Genomic DNA, 26,858 nt, shown 5'->3' with positions numbered 1-26,858 from the left:
TAACCTTTGTTCCTCTTCTGTAAGTTTCCCCTGTTAACTCTCCCTGCCACCCCCTATAAATGAGCCTCGGACTCTAGGCTAGCTGCCTCTCTAAGCCACTTTGCTTTGGGAGTGCCGTCTGGCCAGACTAATAAAGGTCTGTTTTACTTTCCAACTTGTCAGGTGTGTTCCTTCCCGGGTGTTCCTCGCTGCAGTCAGCTCCTCGGAGCATTTGGGAAGGCCCTCCGTTTTACACTCATAAAATATTCATATAAAACTTCTATTTGTTTTTCCCCCTTGTTTACTTGTCTTTTTGTTTTTTTTTAAACAAGGGTCTGTCCCAGCTAAGAACTAAGGATAAAGAAAAAATTATTTTTCTACCCCACAAGATTCTTGCACGGAGGAGGATAAATCAGCTCCAATTTGGAGGGTAAGAAAAGACTTTACGGAAAATGGTACATTGGAGCAGAACTAAAGACAAAATAAGCACAATAGTCCACTGCCCCAACAGCCAGTAACAAGACAAAGAGCTAACAAGGCCCTGGTATTATAGACCTCTTAATCAGGTAAAAATATTATAGGCAGTCAGATAGGGTTGGGCCCTTGAGGGAGTCAGCACAAAAGATGAAAATACCTCAAAACTGTGGCTAGAGGGACATCTAAAAAAAGATTAAAGTCACAATAGCCAGATTTACATCTCTAAGAGATAAATAAAAGCTTGAGATTATTGTTACCATCCTTTTCAGATCTGCACAAATAAACTATTATCTCATCTCATTAGGGGTGGGCCATCCTCTCCCACCCACTAAGATTAAGACTACTAAAACTAAAGACAAGGCTAAGACTACAGATGATGACCAAGGTTAATGATGTTATCCAAATGCCCATGGTACTATTGAATCAGTGTTTGCCAAATGGCCATGTTTGGAATCTTATGGATTATAGTTTTGGCCCAGGTTGTACCCACCTCATGATTCTGCTCTATAAAATTTTCTCAGAGGGCCAGAGATTCAGCTCAGTGGTTCTGCCACTGGCCTCACAAGCACAAGGTCCAAGTTCAATCCCCAGTACCAAAAAAAATTTTTTCTCAGAGAAGTGGGCTCATTGATCACCCATTTAGAACCCCTCCTGTCTCTCAGGAGCTATTCCTGTTCCCCATAAATTTTTCTACTCTTAACCTCTGTCCCTTAAAATTCATTCTTTGACTTCAGAGAACACAAATTCAATGTATCTGACATCTAACAGACTGGGAGTTACATTTTTTCCCTGTATCACTAGGGTATAGTAAACTGGGAAGAATGTGCAGGGCCTAGGCAGAGGAGGGGCCAGTACTTCTGTTGGTGTCAGAGCCAATTCTGGAAATATGAATCAAAACCACCAGCTGGGGGATGGACAATAAAGTGTTCTTTGACTTTCAAGCTTTTTCTTTTTTGAGAAGTGAAGCTGTTGTAAAAATGTATACAAAATCCTAATATGTAGAAAAGATAGAAGTGGAGTGGCTTGAATACAACCAATACTGTGTGAACATAGGCATCTTTCTATTCCTCTCCACCCACCACCATCTTAGATTGGAAAAAGTGGCATCAGAAATAGCATGACAGAACAAAGTAGAAAGTGATGTTGAAAAAATGCGCAAATGATGTAGGAGAAATATAATTCCTAACCTCCTAGATGTCAGATATGCTGAGTTTATGTCCCCTGAAGTCGAAGAATGAATCCAAAGGACAAAGGAAGTTAAGAATAGGAAAGGTTTATTGGGAAATAGGAATAGCTCCTGAAAGACATGAGAGGTCTCAAGTGGGCTGCCACCAACGCCCTTTGTCAGGGGTAATTTATGCAGCAAAGTGACAATGTGGGTACAACGTGGGTCAAACTATACTCAACCAGCAAGATTACAAGTATAACTGCTTAGCTAATATTGATCCAATATGGAAGTGGAAATACATCATTAACCTTGAGCTCTCTATGACTTCAAAAACAGTGCAGGTGTTCTGATCACCCACCCAGGTGTCTGATGGATATCTGGACTTCATGGACTGAGTGGTACTAATTACCATTCTGCTTATCCCTTAAGGAAGTGCCTAAGTGGGCCCATTATGACTTTATCTTGAGGCCTGGCCTTCTTCAGATGCACCTCCAGCTACAATTCTGATATTTGTATTTTTTACTGACCTGCCTGAGAGCCCATTCCCTCTCTGACTATATATTAATTTCTGTCTAACTTACCTGCATATAAGACTAGGATGCCTTTTCATGCTTTTTTATTTTTTCAACCTCTATAACAACTCAGAATAAAGTGAAGCAAGATGGTGTATCATCTCAGATTTTGTTTGCCAGGTGTGTGATCTCTGATGAAAATCTGCCAGAAGTTGTCAGTCACTTTGGAAGTGAAAAGTTCAACCAGGTAGCTTATCGCTAGGTTCTTTTCCTTTTTCCTTTCATTCTTTGTATTTATTTTTTCTTTAATTCATTGGAATGCTCTAAAAAGCATTTTCTTTTGCAGGCATCTATGATAGAGCAAATGAATTGACTTCTGTCAAGTTCACATGAAACAGAAATTCACAGAAGTCAACATTTCCAATCGATGCAAATGATCCTGATGGAGAAATTGACAAGATTTACTAAGGGCAATATCCTGACTCTCTTGTCAGGCCACAAGAGGCTGAAGCTCTTCTGTCTGTCATTAAACCAATTGGAAGAGTTGCAGAAGAGGGTCTCAAGAGCAGAAGCAGAAAAAAGTTTAAGTTTAAGACAGGATAAAAGAGCAGTTTAAAAATCATTGCTTTTTAACAAGAAACACAGCTATTATTCCAAACCTCAAATCATGGATGTGATAGTCAAAAAGACAAAAGAGTAGCAAGGTAAATTGTTGAAACAAATCTCTGTCATGGATAATAAAAATCTCATTGCAATTCAAAAGATAAATGGCAATTAAGTAGTTTCTGTTAAGTGTTTATTGTTCACCTTTTATGTGGGTGGCCTTTTAAGTGATTTGGTTTTTAAAGGAAAAGAGAAAGTTTGTTCTTTTCACTATTTGAACTAAACATGATGCAAATGCATGCAACCATCAATTTAAAAATAATAATCGTCTTGATTTTCTAAGACGATAAACTAACTACTATATACCACTTCCTTTTCAGGCTGTTGTTTGCCTGGCTTATCACAGTTAACTATTGCACTGACTCTGCATGAAGACTGTAATGTAATTAAATCCTATTAACACATCAGGAAGAAAGCCCTTTAATGGGCACATAGGCTTTGACAGGCAGCTAGTTCCTGAGCAGATTTAATATCCTTAAATTAAGCAAGTGTGAATGGGAAGATGAATCTTATTAAAAACTTAAATCTGATTATATTTGAAAATTATTGGTTCCTTAATGTAATAAATTATCCAATACAGACTAGAACAAATAATATGTCCTAGCTCCACATAACTCTACTCTTTAACAAGTGACAAAAGAAATTATGTGTGACTGTGGGGCAAAAAGAAAGGTCTTTTTATAAAAGTCATTTTGCATAATGAAATACCTAAATCATTTTAATAAACATTTGGGGGGGGGGAGTGCAAATGACACAGTTGGAGAGGGAATCATTTACCCTATTCAGAAAAGGAATGTGGAAATAGTGATGCTAATGTGGTTTTTTTTTTTTTAAATTACCATTCTGGCCAATTTGTTGTAAATTCTGAAAAGAAAAGCTGCCGCTTATGTTGTTGGTAGCAAATTCCTTCTCCAGAAGGCTAATGCAAATGTAAGCCATCTGCCACGCATTCTGCTGAGGAGGCTGGAGTCACAAACAATGGCCCAACAGTCTCTGAATACTAACACACACACTCCGCAGGCAAGAAAGTTTGTGTTTTCCCCCTTAGGTACGCAATACTTTAGGTTGCCTCCTTTTCCATCCTCAGCAAGACCAACAGGCACCCACCTCCTCTCCTCAGTCCAGCTGACAGGAGAGCTGCCACGGATTAGTAGGATGCTGCTTTCACAAGGAGATCCCCTGGAGAAGCATTTCTGTTGAAACTGACTAAAGCAGGAACACAAGACCTGTTAAATTATTTAAACCAGACAAATGCTTCACAGTGTGTGTTTTTTAACTTAATCCTATTTTAGCAAAAACTGGCATTGACTATTGCAGTGTGCACCAGAATGTTGCATAGGTTTTTTTTCTTTTATGACTGGACGCTTTCAGATGGCTCAGGAACACTGTCCTCAGCTCATCTGAGAACCACATCTCAGCAGCAGATGGATGTATTTAACAGAATGCACTGGGCACTGGGAGCTCCAGGCAACCCCCCTCTCTGAAACCTGGGTGCTCACATACATTCAAGTAATTCTACCTGCTCTGCTTGGGGAAATTCAAGTGCTCAGGTATTTGGCAAGTATGCCTAAATGGCACATTCAATGTGATAAAACATTTAAATATTGTTTGGTCTTTGGTGATGGGGCAGAAGAAGAGGCAACCCCCAGTAAAAAGCCATCATAGGAACTCTAACTTCACTTTGTCCCAGATTTGACACCTGCTGGGCTTTCCTCCCCAGTCTCTCTGGCTCTGATTACCATATTTCCCCATGCCTCTTGCTCTAAGTTCCTCACACTTGCCAGGATACAGCTTATCTTCCTGCCTGTGAACTGCTTTCAGTGCCTGGAGTGTCTTCCCCCTAAGATCCTTCTGCTCTCATGTCATCTAGGCATAAATCTAGAAGAGTATGCCTTGGATTCAGATCCCAGCTTCCACCCTGACTAGGTATAGTGTAAGCTATCAAATGAGGCAGGCACCTCCAGGGGCAAATCCCTCATCAGTGCACCTTTAGAGTCCTCCCTCCTTCTAGCCCACAGAGCATAACACTGGGTTCCACAAACTCATCCTTTACTTTTCAACTCAAATTTTTCACTTTAATATTAGAGTAGCTGGCTGTGTGTCTCAGCACTTTTGCCTGAGGAATACAGGAAGCAATCTTTGTGTTTACTCACTTGGTACAATGAAAGGCAAGGTGTGTGTACCCATGCAAAAGTGTCAAACCCATGTTATGTGCTGCCTAACAAGTTTTGTATATGGTTACTTGAGCATCACAGAGGGTATAATACACCCACACCACTCTAGGATTAGTTTTTTAAATTTTTTCTTTTGATTTTTCTGATAGCAGTAGCCCAGTTCAGTACAATGGCACATGAAAAACCAGATTTGCAAGTGGACGAGTTCAAAATTGAATCATTAGATTACTCTTGCATGTATGATGAGGATTATCTATTATGGTAAAATACATGTTTTCATAACAGAAGAGTGGTGTGAATGTATGATGATAATGATGATGACTTTGACATTGGCCATGTGAGCCAAAGTTCAAAGTTCCTGTGACAGTGAAATGGAACAAGAATTGACTGAAAACAGACACAGAGAATGCAGGCCTCCTTGATTCACATGATGAAGAAGACAGCAATGTGAATACATATTTGACAAGTCAAAATGTTGCAAAATGGTCACGCAACCAAATGGAAAAATCCAATGTTAGAACTAGGTGCAAAAATATAGTAAGGGTCTTGGCAAGGGTGAAACCTTTTGGACATTATGCCAGCACTCTCACTCAATGTTAGAAATTGTAATGGATGAAATGCTACAAGATGCTGTGAAATACACAAAAGCTGAAATACAAGTAAAACATTCTGTGTGCACCAATTTTAGTGTATGTGCTGCCAAAGCCATATGTACCAATAACTATATTCAAAAATGTATTTATCATGACACCTCACTAGCTGAACTGAAAGCTTTCATAGGTCTGCTGTACTTAGCAGGGATTTCTCATGGTAATTGCAGGAATGTAAATGACTTATGGAAAAGCAATGGATCAAAATATAATATAAAAATGTATGCCCTTGTAGCTGCAAAGATTATTAGGCTTTCAGTTTAGAAATTAATCCTGGATCTTAGCCATCAGGTCCTTATTTGCACTGTAATAAACCAAATGATATCGTGAACAGACTTGTTGCTCTCATCTCCCAAACGAATCTGAATGTGAAATTTGACAATTGGTTTATTGTTTTCCAATTAATGTTACATTTGTTAACTAAGTATAAGTTGGCTGGCACAGAAACTGTATTCAGGAACAAAGCAGAAATTCCAAATGAAATGTTGCAAATTCAAAACAGAGAATTATGTAGTACAATCTTTGGATTTCAGAAAGATTTACATACGGCAAAGAAAAACAAAATGGTACTGCTCATGTCAAAATTGCACCATTGTGGAGATACTGATAGAGAAACATCAGCAAAATGGAAGCCCAAGATGAAAACTTTCAATAATAAAACCAAAAGAAGAGTAGATGTTGTTGATGAGTTATGCAGAAACTATGATGTTACTCAAAGCACAAAGCATTGACCAATGGTTGTATTTTGCTCAATCCTAAATGTGTAGCATAAATAATTTGATAGTTGACAAAAAAATAACAAGTATAAAATACCATGGATAAATTTTCTTAGAGGATTGAAAATGGAACTCATAAGAGATCATGTATAGCAGAGGGGAAAAAAAATGTTTCTGTCCAGGGAACTATGCAAAAAAAATTGTGGATCACACTGGTGAGCTGACAGGTGAACTGACAGGTGAACTGGCAGACATGGCATCCCAAAGACCTACTAAGATAATAGGAAAAACAAAAAGATGTCAAATGTACCCTACAAGAAAGGACAGGAAAACAAAATGTATGTGCTATCAGTATAAGTGTACTTGTGTGTGTAGCATGCAGATTTCAGGTGTGAAGACTGCTTTAGGTGTGACAGTTGAAGCAATGATTATTTCTATAATAGATTTTTGTTTGTGTTTACATTGTAGTCAGATAGGTTATCTTTTAGGTTTTTTAAGTAAACACCTGATATGAAAATATTGATGTCTTTTCTAAGCACTCATTACATATTTGATATTTTATTTTATTGATATTTTATTTCCCTGCTAAGTGCATGTCGTACAACATAGTAGGAAGCTCCTGACCAAATAGGAAGAGAGATGACAAGAATGGCCTGGTACACAGGAAAGGAAAGCTAAGTATGTGCTATCAGTGTAAGCAAGATGTGTGCATGAAACATGCAGTTGTCATGTGTGAAGACTGCCTTGAGTGTGACACTTGAAGTAAAGATTATTTTTGTTGTAAAGTTCTATTGGTATTTTCATTGTAGCTCACTTATTAATCACTTTATTTCTGATGTTCTCTTTCAGGTTTTGTAATCAAGTACACAGCTGATGTGAAAATGTTGATGTTTATTCTAAATGTTCAATACATAGTAATAATTTAACACTTTATTTTATTGATATTTTATGTTCCTGTTAATTACACATTGAATAATATAATAAGAACCTCCTGACAAAACAACAAGACCAGCAAGATGTCAAGTATGTCCTACAAAAAGGCCAGGAAAGCAAAACACATGTGCTGTCAGTATAAGCAATACTTGTGTATGGAATATGCTGTTATCATGTGTGAAGACTGTCTTAGGTGTGATAATTGAAGTAAAGATTTTTTTTACAGAGTGCTCTTCATATTTTCATTGTAGTTCATATAGGAATTTATTTCTATTCTTCTTTTTTAGACTTTGTACACCGAAAAACAATGTTGAAAATTTTGATGCTTTTTCATAATCACTCAATAAATATTAAAAATATATTTTGTTACTTTTTTCCTGTTAAATACTCATTGTTTAATATAATAAAACTCTTTAAATTAAAATTGATATTTCATCTCTATAAATATTCTAAAGAATAAACATGGGTGTAATACACCCATGTTTATCCCCCTTTATGACAAAATTAGTGTTATGTTCGATGGGTTAATAATCCTTCCTTCCCTCCCCTCTTGAAACAATTTGAGAAAAACCTGCCAAGGTCACCAAGCCACTCCGACTCATGGTTATAGATAACCTAGCGTAAACTTGGCATATTATAATATTGAACTAAGCATGCTCAGAGGTAGTCATGTCTGCCATCTTCATGATCCTGAACTGAGATGCCGAAAGTATTCATGTTTGCCATCTTCATGAACATGTGTTCTGTGACATGTAAGTGAGCATGTCCAGTAATGTGCCTGCCATCTTACTTTCTTGAACTATGATCTTAAACTGAGCATGCTCAGAACTGTACGTCTTAAACTGAGCATGCTCAGGAAGGTACCCACCTCTAAGAGCCTTTTCTATCTGAGTATACATAAGGTCCCAGAATAAAATTTCCACACATTTTTCCTTGGTGAGAGTATTACTTGGAAATAACCCATGTTCTCTCTCCTTGCTGCAGATAATTAATCTTTGATCTCCTGGTTGTGCTTGTTGGCTTTGCACTCATGGAGATGCAAACCAATTGTTTTTAGTTACAGTGTGGCTGTGCAAAAGTTGGCTAACTTCTCTGTGCCTCAGTAACTTAACTGTAAAATGAGGATAGTAGGCCAGCTGTGGTGGTGCACACCTGTAATCCTAGATCTTTAGGAGACTGAGGCAGGAGGATCAGTGATTCAAGCCCAACCTGGGAAATTTAGTAATTTAATGAGGGCATGTCTCAAAAACAAACTTTTTTTAAAATTTTTGAAATAGGAAAAGGTCCAAAGTTGTAGGGGTGGTGGGAGGGGAAGGAGAAAGGGAAGAAGGGAAAGGAGTAATTATGAGAAAAGAAAAAAAAATGGAAACAAAATCTATGTAAATAGGGAAGGGCGCACAGGTAATGGGGGAAAAATAAGAACTAAGATACATCATGTACAGGTATAAGTACCCAATGATAAATGTAAACATATTGTACACCTAAAATGTACCAATAAAAGAATTAAGAAAAAAACAATAAAATAAAATGTAGCTAACTAAAAAAAAAAAGCTTGGGCAGATATGGTACCTCACACCTGTAATCCCAGCACTCTGGAGGCTGAGGCAGGTTTGCCATGCATTCAAAGCCAGCCTGGGCTACATAGTGAGTTCAATGCCAGCCTGAATTACAGAGTAAGGCCTGTCTCAAAAATTAATTAATTAATTAATTTAAAAAGAAATCTGGACAAGTAATGCATCATAAAGGCCCTGGGTTCAATTCTGAGTACCACCCCCCCCCAAAAAAAAAAAAATGGAGCACAGTAATAATGTAACCTCCATGAAAGATAAACTGGATTGAGACACATGAAGTGTTCAGCATAACTAGCGTACAACATGCTCAATAGTGTTCCATTCTCTATTGTGGAATCATCTGCCATCCTCTCTTTTTTACTCCCTATTAAAATTTATAACTAAATGTTCCCCCAAAGCCTCATGCACTCATACATGGGGCTTTTGAGAAGTGAGTGGATCACTGGGACATAATACTCATTGGATTAATACTCAGTGGATTAACGCCCTGATGTGTTCACAACTGAATGTGGTATTGGGAGGCAAAGTCTGGTCAGAAGAGACGGGTCACTGTGGGCATGGCCTTGAAGGGTCTGTCTCCCTTCCTACTCCTCCCTTCTCTCTCTCCACCTCCTGGATGCTATGATGTAAGCAACTCTCCCCCGTCATGCCCCTGTGCTGTCCTTCCTCAGAGCCAGGAGGCTATGGACTGAAACTCTCTATAAACTTTGAACAAAATAAACCTCTCCCCCTTTAAGTTGAGGGTGTCAGGTATTGTGTCTCACCAATGAGAAACTGACTAAGACACTAATGTTAATTATTCTTTCTCTATATCATTCTGCTTCTGCAAAAATATGTGCTTATGCTGTTACATATGCTGCATACCTTAATTATAGTTCATATGTCTCTTCTGCTAGACTAGAATTTCCATAAGAGCTCATCTTTGGCTTACCACAGAAGCAAATACATAATTGTCAAGTACATAATTAGTTAAATAAAACAATCAATGAGTGAATGAATTTAATAAATTTAATAAATGAATTTAATAAAAACACAGCACACAAATAAAAATAGGGTAGAGATAAATGTTCTCTACCCTAGATATAGTAAGATTACCATAGATGTCTAAAAAAGGATATTCAAGTGTCAACAAGGATGTGAAGTAGTAGGAACTTTTAATACATGCTAGTGAGAGTGTAAATTGTCTCAGTAACTCTGGAAATCTATATAGAATGTCTAATAAAGCTAAATATACACCTACTCTATGATCTATAATTCAATACACACCTAGTAGAAAGGAATGAACATGTCTACAAAAAAGAACTTCATGGCAACTTGATTCATAAAGACCTCTAATTTGAGTTTATCAGAAAGAGAATATTCTGAAAATGTTTGTGGCACATTTATACAATGAAATCCTATGTCTAAACTTTAAAAAGAGTGCTAATATAAGCAACAATATGGATGAATCCCCAGAATTTATGTTAAGGAAAAGAAGCCAGACATACAAAGGTATATGTTATATGATCCCAGTTATATGAAGTTCAAAAACAAAGATAATTTATAGTGGAAAAAAAATCAGGGAGGTAGTGACCTCAAAAGGGAATTTTCTGAGGTGACAAAAATGTTCTACATCTTGATCTAGGTAGTGGTTACACAAGTATGTACATTTATAAAATGTATTGAGTAGTATACTTCCAGTTTGTGCATAAATTCTTCCTTAAAAAAGTATAGTAAGATTTCTGGCAGGATTGTAATTTGCTACAACCTTTGCCATCTGGTTACTTTGTTAAGAGTATTCTAAAACCATTGACTCAGAAATTGCATTTCTAGGAATTTATCCAGAAAAAAAATCAAACATGTACACAAAGATGAGTGTGCAAGAATACCTATTAACCTAATAGCAGAAATTGAAATATTAAAATTTAACAGTATGGAGATGATACAAATGAAATATTATGCAGACATTTAAAAAGAAGATGTAGGGCTACATATACTAACATGAAAAATAAAACCATACAGTATTATCAAGAGGGGAAAGAAAAAGCAGGTTCCAAAGCAGTGTATCCAGCTCGGGCTTTTTTGTTAACACATAAACATACATATGCATACGTGTGTATAGATTTGCCAGGGAAAAGATCTCCAATTCTATGCAACAAAATATCATAGAGGCTTTTTAAGATGGGATTTCAAGGGACGTAGTTTGCTTTATTTTTTTCTATTATTTTTTTACAATGGCTATTTATCACTTGTGATTTAAATAGATACATAGATACATAATAGATACAAAGGTATATTCTGCAGACACACACTTAGAAAAAAGTTAATTAATAAGACTTATGGCCATATGTGATAAAAGAAGCAATAGGTTATCCTTCACAAGGCAAAGAGGCTACTGCCTACACTTTCAAGTCATGGACAAATCCTGCCTGACTGATACAAATGCAAACAGACCCTGATGAATGGCATTAAAAAGGCTTACTTCTTGGAAAGACTCTCATGTTGAAATTTAATAGTCATTGACACAGTATTAATGGTAAGATCTTTAAGAGGTGATTAGGCCATGAGAACTCTACCTAATAGGTGGATTAGTGTCATTGTCCTTATAGTAGGAATTGGTTATCTGCGGAGTAGTTTTTGGTTAAAAGATAAGTTCAGCCCCCTTTGTCTCTCCTCCCTCTCTTTGCCTTTCAGCCATGACAAGAAGACCTAGAGGCTTTTATCAAGCCATAGCTTATGTTTTTGTGGAGTTGTTTTTATTGTGAAAATCCTTGAAAGCCATTGAAAATTTAAAAGCACAAAGAATTTTTTCTTAATGATTTTAGAGTAACTTGATGACCTGTTGCTTTATTACCAGAAACTTTCCTACACAGTCCCCTGTAGAATCACAAAACAGGATATTAACATCAAAGTTCCACAACTCCAGAAAGTTCACCAGTTTCCAATAGCATCTTTTAAATCAGAAGACTGAGAATCGCATGTGGCATTTAGTTGTCATGTCTCAGTTATTTTCTTCAGGTCTGGAAAAGTTGCCAGTCTTTCCTTGATGCTTATGACCTCAACACTTTTGAAGACTACAGGCCAATTATCTAGTGTAATGACATCAGTGTGGATTTTTCTGGTATTTCTCATGAGATGAGTTCTATATCTGTCTTTCCTCCCTGCTGGGACAAAATACCCAATACCCACTAGATAAAAGGGGAAAGGTTTATTTCAGCTCACAGTTTGTAGAGGTTTCAGTCCATAGTCAGCTGGCTCCAAGGCAGGACAGCATGACACAGGAATATTGCAGAGGAGAAACAATCCATGGCAAGGTAGGTAGTAGGCAGCAAGCAGCAAGGAGCAGCAGTCTCCCTTTCCATTTTATCCCATCCTGGCTACAAGTCTTTTGGTGGTGTCATCCACATCAAGGGTGGGGCTTCCATTATCCACACCCAGATCTATGCTAAGCCAATTTAGTTATCACATCCTTAATCCTAGTATCACACACCCATGATCCAGCTATCTCCCAAAAACCCCACCTATGAGTGCATGAGGCTTTGGGGAGACATCTAGGTATAAGCCATAACAGTATCTTTGACAAAAATATCACAGAAATATTCTCAGGTGGCATAAAATCTTAATTTTCTTTCTAATAAGTTTCATTTTGAACTATTGATTAAAGAGGTAACTCCTAGGCTTCTTCACAGAACTTACTCTTTCTCCTTTTATAATCAATAAATGTCCTGTGGAGAAGTATTTCAAAGCTATATAAATAACCATTTCCTCATTAAATTTTGAGTTATTGCTCATGTATATGTGTATATTCCCATAGTTTATTTTATTTATTGGGTTATGATCTCTTACTGTACTACTATAACTTATTTTGATGTTTAAATTGCCTTTACATTGAACAATGGGATCCTATACACACTGATTTCTGTGGTTTTGATAGATCTCCATTATTCTTTGATGACTTCTTCACCTTCTGGTGCAATATGCTCTGCCTAATCTTGTATTTTCCCTGCTCTAGTCCAGGAATCAGCCATTTCTCCAAAGAACTCTGCTTCCTTTTATTATAGAATGGTATATAGAAACCAAGATCTGGTTGTTAGGTGTGCTCACTGATTTGGGGAAGGTTTCTGTTCTAAGTCTTTCTACATTAAGTTAGGGAATATATAAATGTATGTATATATTTATATGCACATGCATCTATCATAAATATTCATATGCCTATATTTTTCTATGTCTTTTTATTTTTTATTTTTATTAGTACATGTTTGCAGTACATAATAATTACATTCATACTAGGGAGTTGGTACATGTACATAACACATTTTAATTCTATTTACTTCCTCTTTCCCCCATCCCTTCATCTTTTGGTTCCCTCCTCATTTACAAAAGATTTATCTGTCTGTTTGCTATTATCTATCTTTTATTTTTCCTTTTAAATTATTTATACTTTGGCTTTCTCATATAAGAGAAATATATTTAAGCTTGTGTATCTGATTTATTTCATTTAACATTAATAGTCTCAAGGTACACCAATTTCCTACAAACAATTTAAGTTTATCCTTCTTCGTGACAAAGTTATACTCCATTGTGTACAAATGCTCTATCATATTTTATCTAGTCATGTGCTGATGGATAAATAACCCATTTCCAAGATTTAACTCTTATGAGTTGTCCTGCTGAATATAGGAATATGCACATATCATTGTAATATGATGTGTTTAACTCTTTAGGGAAGATACTCAGTAGGGGAATATCTGGGTCAAATGGAATCTCTATTTTTAGTTTCTTGAAGAATCTCCATACTGATTTCCACAGTGCTTATACTAGTTTACATTACCACCAACAATGTAGAATGCTTTCTTTTTCTCTAAGCCTCACCAGCATTTGTTATTATTTAATTTATTGAAGATAACCATTCCTTCCAGAGTACAATTGAATCTTAGTGCTGTTTTAATTTGCATTTCTCTAAGAGGAAGAGATGTCAAATATTTTTTCATGTATTTGTTGGCCATTTGTACTTCTGAGAAATGTTTACTCATTTTAGTTGCATATTTTTATTTTTATTTTTTTACTTCAGGGGGTTAGTTTTTTTTGAGATCTTTATGTAATCTAGAATATTTGTCCTCTGTCCAATGAGTGGCTGACAAAAATTTTTTTTCATTTTGTAGGCTGTCTTTTTACTGTTTTTTTCTTTGCTGTTCAGAAGCTTTTTAATTTGATATAATCTCATTTGTTGAACCTTGATGTTATTTGTTGTGCAACTGGAATTCTCTTCAAAAAGTCCTTACCCATATCTTCTAGAGTTTTACCTATTTTCTCTTCTACCAGATTCACTGTTTTTAATATGAAGGTTCTGATGCATCATTTTATTTTAGTAGATGGTTAAAGACATGAATCCAAATTCAGTCTTCTGAATGTATATATTCAGTTTTTCTAACACCATTTATTAAAGAAGCTATTTTTCCTAGTCTAGTACATGTTTTTGGCACCTCTGTTCAAAGATCAGATGGCTGAATGTGCCTGGGGTTATTTCTGCATTCTCTATTTTATTCCATTGATTCTCATGCCTGTTTTTGTGCCAGTATCATGCTGTTTTTATCACTGTAGCTTTTAATATAACTTGAAATCCAGAATTGTGATTCCTCCTGCTTTGTGGTTGTTGCCTAGGATTGATTTTGCTGGGTCTCTTCTGGTTCCATATGAATTCTAGGATTTTTTTCTACTTCCATGAGGAATGCTATTGGTATTTTGATTTGGATGACATTATATCTATATATCAATAGTATGGGCATTTTGACAATATTGGTTCTGCCTATCCAAGAACAGAGGATATCTTTCTATTCTATGATGTCTTCTTTGAACTCCTTTTTCAAAGTACTATATTTTTTTCTTATAGAGGGCTTTCACTTTCTTAAAAAGGTTAATTTCTGAGTATTTAATTTTTCTTGAGGTTATTGTGAATAGTATTGTTTTCCTAATTTCATTCTTGGTGTGTTCATTGCTGATGTACAAGAATGCTGTTAATTTTTGTGTTGATTTTGTATCCTACTATTCCGCTGAATTTGGTTATTAGTTCTAGAAGTCTTTTGGTGGAATTACTTGCATCTCTTGCATCTTCTATGTAAAAGATCATGTCATTTGTGAATTAGGATACTTTGATTTCTTCCTTTCCTATATTTATCCTTTGTATTTCTCTCTCTTACCTTATTATATTTTCAATATCTATGTGTTCACACTATTATCTCCAAATTCAGTCCTATGCCATAGGCTCTGTTTTAATTTTGCAATTTTGTGTATATATCTTTTCTTCAAAAGAAATCTATATCCCACCACTTTCAATGTACTCATCATTTAGATTTACCATCCTAGATGTAACTATTCCAACATTTCTACTGCCATCATTTCTCCTCATGAAACACTTCTCACTAGCTCCAACACTGAACCCCATATGGGTATCTACCACCCATTTACTCCCTTCCTCAGTCTGCCTAGACTCTGACACCATATCCCAGGCCTCCTTAACTTGTGACACCCTCTTCCTCCCGTCTGAGGTCCAGTGCCACACTCAGGCCAGTCCTCTACATGGACACTTTCCCTGCTCTGTTCACCGATTAGCTTTAAGACTGACATTTTCAGAAGTGGATGAGAAAGAAAGAAAAGGTAAAAAGGGAATTGGAAGCGAAGCAGAGCCATGAGTCATGTTTTAATTCATTCTTATCTCTTACTATTCTTTCATCTCGTACTTCATTTTAAATGTATGTTTTACTAAGTTATACTTAGGAGGAAGAAGTTTGGGGGTGCCATTGCACAGCTACAGATAATAACAATGTATTGTACATCTTTGTCCTGATTGAAATTCTATTTCTCCATCTAGAATTACAGTGGAACCTTGAGTTATGGCCAGCCTGACGTAAAAACAACTTGAGTTATGACTGGAATTTTAGTTTTAACTTATGAACAAAGTTGAGTTGCAACTGAATACCAGCTACTTGTGCTTCCAGATGGTCTCAGATACAGATTTAACCCTTAAAGAGTTTTGGAAGGAACATTACAACATCCTTTCCTGAGTGGGGTTAATTGAGAAATCCTGGGCCAGTGTGTCTCTAAGGACACTGAGATCTCCCTATATACAGGAGAGAGACTTTGAAGGCTGTGTAGAGGAACCTGAGCCTTCAACTGACCAACTTCAGTTATAATCAGCCCTTAGAAATGAATTGAATTCATAAGTCAAGGGTCCACTATATGTTCCACTAATAAAGCTTCCAATTTTTATAAAAATCAAGCAATTCCACATGAGCTATAAAATTAATTTGAATTAAAAACATCTGTAATAAATAGTTATATAAAATTCTGAACATCAGGAGACAAAGATTTCTGGCTAAGGACAAAGATTTTGTGACTTATGGATACATTAGCAGTAGTTGAAGTTATGGAAGTGAGTTTAAAGAAAGAAGCAAAGAAGGCCAAGAATCTTAGAAGCCTAGTTATTTAAAGTAATCACAGACAGGCATGGTACCACACACCTATAATCTCAGTATTATGGAGGCTGAGGTAGAAAAACCACAAGTTTGAGATCTTGTCTCAAAATGTTTAAAAAGGCTGGAGATGTAACTCCAAGGAAAGTCCATAGCTTCAATCCTCAGTCTCTCTCTCTCTCTCTCCCTCCCTCCCTCTCCCTCCCCCTTTCTTTCGCTCTCATGCAATCAAAGAAAAAAATGAAAAAAGATTAGTTAAAGGTTATGTAAATGAAAGAATAAAATGATAAGGCAAAATCCAATGTAAAAAATAAACTTTGAAAATAAGAATGTCATCAATCATGTAAAGTGTCACAAAATAAATGATCTAAAGAATAGCATTGGATTTTGAGCACAGTGGAGCACTGGTAAAACTGTTTCAGTAGACCAGCTATGGTGGCTTAAGGAGTGCAAAAAAGCAGGTCAAAAGGACCTGTGATTGGTGACTATCACCTCTAATCAAGTTAAATGGGAAGATGAAAATGGGTGGAGTTAGGACAAAGAGCATTGAAACTGAGAATTTGTCATCTGTAGCTTCAGCTTTCTCCATGAAGATGTGTCATCGCTTATGGAAATGGCATAGAGGCAAGGCAGGAGCTTGAGAGAACTGTCAACAGGACAAAAGCTATCATGGACCTTGCTAGGAACTGATGTTGCACATACACTCTAAAGAGGGCCTTCTCTTTATTCATTTGTCCCCAAATATAAACCTTTGGTCTCTAAACTCTCTAACTAATGTTTCCCAGTTCAAATTGTACTACTAAAAGCTGAATTATCATCATTCTATCTCTTGGTTCTCAGGTGGAAAAGAGACTTGAGTCACAACCACAGTCACTGAGGAGCACCATGTTCACCTTCATCCCACTGACCACAAATGCTTTCAGGCCTTGCTGACATCTCTGGTTACTCTTGCACCTCTATCTTATCCAGACCCAGTCACTGTTCAGACTCACCTGGTCTAGCACTGGTTTTCGATCAGTTACTACACCAGGATCCTTGCTGTCTTCAAGTCTCCCATGCTGTACAGATCTCCGGGCTCTGTTTTTTCAGATGCTGATCTTGCCTTGTGCTTCTGTGCAAGAAATGACAGCTTCCAGGCATTGTGCCCTGGAACAACAGGACCCTTCTGTATAGTTTTCCTGTATATGTATTCAAACTTTAAATACCTCTCTCTTTTGGCTGGAATCATAATCTGTGTCCACATATGTGAGAGACTATGTTATTAGAAGCCAGAGAAAGTTCACACAATTTTTAAATCCACTGGTATGTCTTCCTCTCACACTTACATCCAAAAATAGATGTAGATGATTTAGATGTAGGTTTATATAAAGAGAGGATATAGATGTGTGTGTGTGTGTGTGTGTGTGTGTGTGTGATGTTGCATCATTTTTCTCAGGCCTGCTGATGGATTTGTGATTTTTCTATTACACAAAACCATCTGGTTACTAATTGTGGATATTCATAAGCACTTAACTGGCCAGGGATTACAGTAGGATTGCATAATGTAGTTGACAATTAGATATATGTCCTTAAACTACTTGTAACCATTCTCTAAAGACCTCAATACTTGGTCACTGGTTCTCAACGCATCAGTTAAAACACAGTCAGCCTCAGCCTCATTTACACCAAATTGCACTGTGGCCTTTAAGTGAAGCCTGAAAATGCTTATTAAACAATGTCCTTAAGTGAATAGTTCTATGTCCAGTGTCATAATGGGAATCTCATGAAACATATTTATACACATGGCACCCCATTGGTGCAATCATAGATTCTTCAACATGGCTCTCACTCTCAGCAACACTGTACCCTGTATGAACCAAAAATCTTTTCTTTGTGGCAAAAACTAAAAATCTCTGTAGGACAACAGCTTAAAAAATGAACTTTGGAGGATAGCAATTTACACATATATTACCAGGAAAGAAAATAAACATAATTCATGGGAACTCCCATGGATTGCTAATAAAACAAACAGATGAGCCAAATTTTCTGTGAGAAAAATTCAGTTGTAAATGGTGGTGAGAGATGCTCTTCTATACACTGAGCACCCAACAAAACTCCTGTGAGTAGAGAGGGGCTTACAGCTCCAAGGTCTCCAAATTTGTGTGCAGGTTTTCTCTTAGCTGTATTACATTCTGGGAACCAAAGTCCATCAGTGATGAATCTTGCTCTTGTCACAGCCAACTACAATTGTCTCTAATTACTTCTGGTGCATAGCTTCCAGACACAAGAATGCAAAGTTACAATCAGTCCCGCTTCCCCATCTGATTCTATATCATGCAATGTAGAATATCCTTATAAAATAATAGGAGAAAGCAATGTACACACACTCTCAAAACACACATGTACACACCATTTCCATAAAAGGAGGAGACATCAGTAAAAATATGGAATATTTACTCCAGTTTTATGGTAATAAAACCCTAGGAAAATAATAAATGAAGAGAAAATTTCAGAATAGAGAAAAGCTACTATTCTCATTATGAACATGAGTACAGCATATTCTATGTTTTGTCCATCTCAGTGCTTCTGAGCACTGACAACTTGATGTCATATGGAGGAGTCATCTGAACAAATTTTGGGAAAGAGTGACTATATTTCCTCCTCCCACCATGGATTCCTTAACCACAAGTATCTCTTCTAAGACTGTATCCCATCCCCAAAGCTGTTGCCCTATCCCTGCGCTTCTCATGTATCCCATTGCATTGTCTCCCTCCCATTACTTCATTCTGAACTAGCACCAGGAGCTGGCAACCTAGTGATTCCCCAGGTCCTGCGCCTTGGAATCATTTATAGGCACAGCAGAAAGAGACAGAGATAAAGCCAGAGCAATGGTACATCCCTGTAATCCAAGCACTTGGAAAGCCAAGGCAGGAAGACAGTGAGAACAAGGCCAGCCTGAGCTACATTGCATGACCATGTCTCAAGGAAAGAAAAGTGAAGAAGGGGAGGCAGAAATGAAGAACTAGTGAATCTTAACCAAGATCTCAGAATGAAAAATAACCCAGCCTTGGCTGTTCTTCATCTGGGAGACCTATTCTTGCCACCTCCACCATATACCAAATGCTTTTCTAGATCCTCCTGTATCTACCAATAGAGAATGCTCTTTGCATTCATTTTGACCAAATTTTACCTGTGTAAAACATATGAGTATTAGGAATAGAGAACATCTTATCCATGCTGGATACATTCTAATATCCCCTGTAAAGGACTAAAATTACAGATAGCACTAACCTTTATATTTACTATATTTTTCTATGTATCATTTAATGTATAAATTAGGTACAGTAACAGATTAACAATAATAACTAATAATAAAATAGAACAAATTGCAACAATGTACTATAATAAAGGGAACTTAAAACACATGAATTGTTTATTTTTGAAATTTTTCATTTAATATTTTTGGACCCTAGTTGACTATGGGTAACTAAAACACTGGATATAGAGGGGAAATATCCACTCAGTACTAATTACTTATCAACTGAGCAAAGAACATTTTGCTTCATCCCAAGTTCTATACCTCCTAAACCTGAAAATCATACTCATTTTCTCCTTCCAATCACCTTCTTTTGGGGCTGACATCCGGGTGCTTTCAAACATACTTCCTACACTACTGATTCCCAGGCCCACTCCCTTTAAGTTGAAAGTCTACAACTCCAAGGAAAAGAAATCTTTAAAAAGTCAGCTTTATTTAACACATAAATTAATAAATGATCTCTCCCTTCCCCTCACCATCTTGCTAAATATATTATAATTATTTAGCCAAATGTCTGTTCTAAGATTAGACTGAAGGAACAATTTCTGTCATATAGACAGAAATAAACATTAACAGAAGTAAATGTTAGGTAAAAGAAAGCATAGTAACTGAATGGCTATCTTAGTTATACATTTGTCACGTTGGCAGCACCCAGCCCGGAACAGAATTTTGTCTTCACAGTCCTGCCTCCTTCCTCATCTTTGTCTATAAGTCTACCCTATCACCATTAACATTCACCAGCTGACATTTAAAGAACCTTACAAATGCCCTTTCTCAGTGGTCTGTCTCTTGGTCAATTTCATGCTGACTTCCCTCCCACCCCTGCATGCGCCTGTGCACATCTTGCCTTCCTTACCGGAAACACAGTTCCTCCAGTCCAATGTCATTTTTCCTGGCAACCTATTCACACTTTAGATCTAACTTAAAACTCCTTTTTTCAGTGACTTCCAAGACCATATTGGGAGCCCTTTATGCTACAGTGCCTCCTTAGTACTTACCAGAATTGTAACTGGATAATTATGCTTATTATTGGTTTCTCTCATTAGGCTATAAGCTCTTTAATATGGACAGTTCCCACTCACCACAGTGTAAACTACAGAACTGCTTGGTCAAATTTTAAATATATCTTCTAGTTTTAAAGAGGGAAACAGAAACTCATGGGCATAAGAGAGAGCAAAAAAATAAGAACCCTACTCTTAAGTGAAATAAATAGGACACACATGTGCAAATACCAAGTAGTTTCTCTCATGTGAGAAACTGAAAGTCTAAATAAGGATTAAAACAATTAAAACCAACAATTTAGAATTTGAAATAGGAAGAAAAGGTCCAAAGGAGTAGGGGTGGGGGGAGGGGAAGGGAAAGGAAAAACTATGAGAAAAGGAAAAAATGGAAACTAAGTCTATGTAAATAGGGAACGGTGGAGGGGGTGAAGGGAGGACAGGAAATGGGGGAAAAATAAGAACCAAGATACATCATGCACAGGTACAAGTTCCCAATGATAAATGTAAACATATTGTATTCCTAAAATGTACCAATAAAAGAATTTAAGGAAAAAAAAAAAATAAGAATAGTCAGCAACCCCTCCATGATGACAACAAAATCCCAAAGACTTAGAGGGAAGAAATGAAAGTATACTGTTGCAAGGATTTTATGCTACATGTGAACTAGTATAATGTCATTTAAAGACTATGATCAAGTAAAAACATAAGTAAAAAACACCACAAGTACTATAATGATCACTTAGAAAAGTGACTTTAATCATGATGTTTTATGCTAATAAATTCTACAGCTTAACAAAATGGACATTTCCTAAGAGGTATAAGCTACCAAAACTCATTGAAGGAAAAAAATAGACAATTTGAATAGCATTGTGTGTTAAAGAAATTGAACGTGCTGTTAAAACCCTTCCCAAAATGAAAAATCCAGGCCCAGAAGGCTTCATTAGAGAGTTATATCATACATTTAAAAGGAAATAACACCAATTCTACACAAATATCCCCAAGGCATTGAAGAAGAGAAAATACTTCCAATCTCATTTTACTAGTACCTGTATTATCCTGATAACAAAACTAGACAAAGATATAATGAGAGAGAGAAAATAACAGAACACTCATTCATTTATAAACACAAATGAAATTCTTAAATTTTCTAAAATTAAGTCTGTCAACATATTAAAAAGATGAGAAATTGTGACCAATGGTATTTATCCTAGGTATGCAAGTTTGATTTAAAATGTGAAAACCAATCAATATGATTCACCATATCAATAGACTCAAGAAGAAAACCCATATGATCACCCAAATAGACGTAGAAATTGCATTGAACAAAATCTGGCATCTATTCCTGATATGCAAAAAATCAATAAATTAGGGGGGAAAAGTCAATTTCTTCAACCTGATAAGAGACATCTCTGAAAAAAGAAAATGAAGAAAATGCTAATATCATACTTAATGGTGACACACCAAATTTTCTTTTCTAATGTCAGAAATAAAGCAAGGATCCCCATTTTTACCTCTTTGAGGTGCAATCAAAAACAGTAAATTTCCCTGCTGAGTGCATTAAACATATAGGCAGCCTCGAAAAACCATCATATTGTGTCTTCATTCTCCTTATTCACCTGATCTGGCAACTTCTGGCTCTTCCCCAAAGTCAACATAATCCTGAAAGATAAATATTTTGAACTGAATGAGGACATCAAGGCAGCCACAATAATGAATATTTTGTGTGTAGTTTATTATAGTCAAATTGAACCTCAATAAGGCCATCAAAAAAAAAGGATGGAAACCATAATTTTATTAAAAGTCACTAAATTTTAAAATAGTGATATATAGACAGGTATCAAATGGATTTTTAAACAGTCATCAAATTTTAAATATAACAAATAAGTCATAAAACAGACTACTATCATCAGAAAGAATATTAATGAAATACAGAAAAAGATTTAAGAATATTATTTAAGTCTTGCTCCATCTCTGTATGCTGCTGTGGAATGCAACAGATCATGGTAAACCTGCACTCTGCTGCTGTACTAGCCTTAGAAAACTGTCCCTCATGAACCCTGCTCCAACAGGCTTTGTGTGGTTACTGCCTACCCATTTGGCCTAGTCTACATGACAAGCTACTAACTGGGCATAAGACATAGATATTGACCGTACAGATCCTACTCCTATTGGTTCTAAAGTGCCTTTCCTGAAACACTGCAGGCATCCATACTCCTTGAAATCTCCTCAAGAATTGGCTCAGGCGTCTTCTTTGTTCTACTTTATGCTAGGCACAGAGAATCAGCCTTTACTCACCACCTCCCAGATATCACCCTCTCCAAACACACAGACATCTCAGTCTGTCATACAGCACAGCTTCCTTTTCCTGGTCAAGTGCACTGCTAACTTGACAACAAAACTAAGATCTCATTTAACAGTAAGCAAAGAAACTGAGTTGCTCTTTGTTCTTTGGTGAAGTTGATGATCAGGTAAGTAAAGAATCTAGAGTCCCTAAAAAGAATACTTAACAATGTTGATTTTGAATTGTCTGCTGTATAATGACAATATTGTTATCTGAGGAAACTAACAAGAAAAACAGGAAAAGATTTGTCAACTTCGACACACCAGTCTCTAGCTACCCATCTACATAGACATACGGTGACCAAATTAAAGAGAGATGAATGAATATAAAATGGTAGTTGAAAAAAATGATGCAAGAAATTGTTAAAAGTGTGAGATTCATGACATTAGTCCAGGAAGTGATTTCTTCAATATGCTCCCCAAAGCACAAATAACAAACACAAAAATAGACAAATAGAATTACATCATACTAAACTTTGCTGCACAGCAAGGGGAACAACAGAGTGAAAAAACAATGGGATAGGACTTAAATAAGAAATATTCTAGGACTGCACTACAAGAGAAACCATCAACAAAGCTAAGAGACAACTGACAATGTGGGAAAAAATTTTTAGCAGCTGTACCTCAGACAAAGGTCTACTATCTAGAATACATAAAGAATTGAAAAAAATCAGACCCCCCAAATTCAAAGACCCAATTCAAAAATGGACATCTTAGGGGCCGAGGATTTAGCTTAGTGGTTTCTCCACCTGCTCTGCAAGTGCAAGGACCCAAGTTCGATCTCCGATACCAAAAAAAAAAATGGGCATCTGAAATGAACAGACATTTCTCAGACAAAGAAGTAAAAGCAGCAAGTAAATATATGAAAAAATATTCAACATCACTCATCATTCAAGAGATGTAGATGAAAACAATACTGAGATTCCACCTCACCCCACAAAGAATGGCTGCTATCAAGAAATCAACAAATAACAAATGCTGGCAGGGGTGTGGGGAGAAAGGAACCCTTTTCCATTGTTGGTGGGAGTACAGACTGGTACAACCACTGTGGAATTCAGTATGGAGCTACCTCAAATAACTAGGGCTAGAGGTCCCATTTGACCCAGCTATTCCCCTGCTGGGGATCTTCCCCAAAGAATTAAAAGAATCATACCACAGTGATACATGTGCACCTATGTTTATAGCAGCACAATTTGTAATAGCTAAAACTTGGAAACAGCCCAAGTGCCCATCAACTGGAAACTGGATAAAGAAAATGTGGGGTTTTTTATAAGATGAAGTACTACTCAGCCATAAAGAAGGAGAAACTAGAGACATTTATAGTTAAATGGATGCATATTGAGGTCATACTCCTAAGTGAAATAAATAGGACACACGTGTAAATACCAAATAGTTTCTCTAGTGTGAGAAACTGAAAGTGTAAATAAGGATTAAAATGATTAAAATGAATAATTGATAATTTGAAATAGGAAAAGATCCAAAGGTGTAGGGATGGTGGGAGGGGAAGGGGAAAGGGAAGAAGGGAAAGGAAAAATTATGAGAAAAGAAAAAAAATGGAAATGAAATCTATGTGAATAGGGAAGGGTGGAGGGAGTGAAGGGCGCACAGGTAATGCGGAAAAAAATAAGAACCAAGATACATCATGTATAGGTACAAACACCCAATGATAAATGTAAATGTATTGTATTCCTGAAATGTACCAATAAAAGAATTTTTTAAAAATAAATAAATAAGTAAATCAAACAGCAATTTTTTTAAAAAAAAGAAATATTCTGGGAGAAGATATTTCTAAATTATCCATTGGATAAGAGAGTTATATCCAAAACATACAAGTATGAGGAACTCAAACTACTCAATAAAAAGAAAACAAATAACCACATTTTTTAAATAGGCAAGGAATGTGAAAATATATTTCTCAAAAGAAAACACAGCAATGGTCAACAGATATATGAAAAATGCTCAATATATAATCATCAGAGAAAGGCAAATTAAAACCACAATGAGCTATTAACTCACATTTGTTAGATTTGCTATTATAAAATAGAGGAAAGATACAAGTATTGCTGAGGATGTGAAGAAAAGAGAACCCTTGTATGCTGTCTGTGAGAATGTAAATTAGCAGTTATTTTGGAAAACAGCATGAAATTTCCTCAAAATTCTAAAAATAGAGCTATACAATCTAACAATCTCCCTAAAGGAATTAAAATCAGCATGTCAAAAAAAAATGTCTGGATTCCCATGTTCATTGCAGTATCATTCACAATAGTTTCAATATGGAAACAAATAAGGCACCGCTTGGTGACTGATTGGATAACAAAAATGTGGTGTATGCAATAGAATGCCATTCAGCCTTTACAAAGAAGAAAATTCTGTCACTACGAGGACACTGTGCTAAGGGAAATAAGTCAGGGACAAAGAGACAAATACTATGTGATCTCACTTATGTGCAAAATCTTTAAAAAGTCCAATTCATAGAAGTAGAATAGAATAGAATAGAATAGAATAGAATAGAATAGAATAGGTACCAGAGGCTGGAGTAGGAGTGAACAGAGAAAGGGAAGATCTTAGTCAAAGGATACAAAGTTTCAGCTAGACCAGAAAAATAAATTTGAGCAATCTATTTCACAGCATAGTGACTAAAGTTAATAATAAAAAGCTGTATATCTCACAATAACTATAGAAAAGATTTCAAATGTTCTTATCACAAAGAAATTATAAGTATTTAAGATAGATATGTTAATTAGCCTGTTTGATTGTTCTACAATGAATACATGTATTGATACATCACATTTGTGCCCATAAATATATAAAACTTCTATTTGTCAATTAAAAATAAAATTTAAAAAAAAGAAACAGGAATTTTAGGAACATAAGTCTCAATGTTTGTAATAATGTGGGTGATTTAAATAACAGTCTTACCGGTAATTTCTCAAATCTGGATTGCACAGATCATTTGGGGTTGGTTTTTTTTGGTACCAGGGATCAAACTCAGGACCTTGCGCTTTCGAGACAGGCAGTGGAACGACTGAACTAAATCCCCAGCGCCCACAGATCATTTTTTAAGCAAGTTTATACCGCAAATTTAAGCCTTTCCTGTGAAATGAAGACGCATCAGGGATCCTTACAGACATGAGTTTAATTCCTTTGCATTTTACCTCCATCTTACACTCACATGTGTATCATAAACTAGGTTAAGCTACCCATATACACAGGGTAGAAACTCTGGGATATTGTTTAAAATCTGTGTGTGCTTCCATATAAAAAGCAATAAACAATACCTGTATTACTGAGAGAAGACTCAATCTGGAAATACTACCTCCAGAGAAGGATTTAGCATACAGCATATCCAAGGGGGCTTGATTAGGGAGGTAGAAGAAGGTGTGGAGGTGGAAGGGTCTCTGCTTGAGGCAGCTTCGTGCTGCAGACCTAAAGGCAGAGTTACAGCAGCTTCTGCCCCAGAAGTGCCTGGCAGGCCGCGCCTCTGCCCACTCACACCTGTGTGCAGAGAAACCTTCTGGCTATTTCTTCAGTTGGAGCAAACCTTTGGCCTGATGGCCAGAGGGGCTCACCTTGTAAATCTTCACACCCACACACGATCTACCTGTCAACTTTCAGGGAGACAAATATTCTCTAAATGTGCCCTTTAAAAAAACAACTAATTCATATCATGAGAAAAAAATCTCACCTTTATTCCTTTGAGGGCTCATCTATTCGTTCTCCAACCCAGTCCATGTTCCTTATTAATTATCAAAATTTACTTATCTGCTAGTTATTTAGATAGTCTGCTAAGTTCTTATGGAAACAAGCAAACACATTTTTAAAAATTTGCCAAAATCTCCTGTTCCCTTTCCCTTGGAAGCACAGGCAATGAGTTCTTGTGGTTTCTTAGATGGATGACAGATTTCGATCTAATTAATCCAGAGCCCTGTGT

General features: G+C 36.4%; 1 long non-coding RNA gene across 3 annotated transcripts in view; it reads right to left on the bottom strand.

The window, feature by feature from the left end:
• LOC101697564 (uncharacterized) overlaps window positions 1-26,858 on the bottom strand; it is a 433,033-nt gene that overhangs the window by 239,259 nt on the left and 166,916 nt on the right. For all 3 annotated transcript variants that reach the window (XR_015452005.1, XR_015452003.1, XR_015452004.1), the window contains one exon: window positions 22,204-22,246. This is a non-coding gene — a long non-coding RNA (uncharacterized LOC101697564). The remainder of the gene's footprint in view (window positions 1-22,203; window positions 22,247-26,858) is intronic.

The sequence above is a fragment of the Heterocephalus glaber genome, unplaced genomic scaffold (assembly GCF_053883595.1).
Source record: "Heterocephalus glaber isolate CG9 unplaced genomic scaffold, H.glaber_assembly_v1.0 deba00001442, whole genome shotgun sequence".
In the NCBI taxonomy this organism is placed as follows: domain Eukaryota; kingdom Metazoa; phylum Chordata; class Mammalia; order Rodentia; family Bathyergidae; genus Heterocephalus; species Heterocephalus glaber.
Note: the sequence above shows the minus strand (reverse complement) of the source record. Positions and strands in the feature narration are given on the sequence as shown.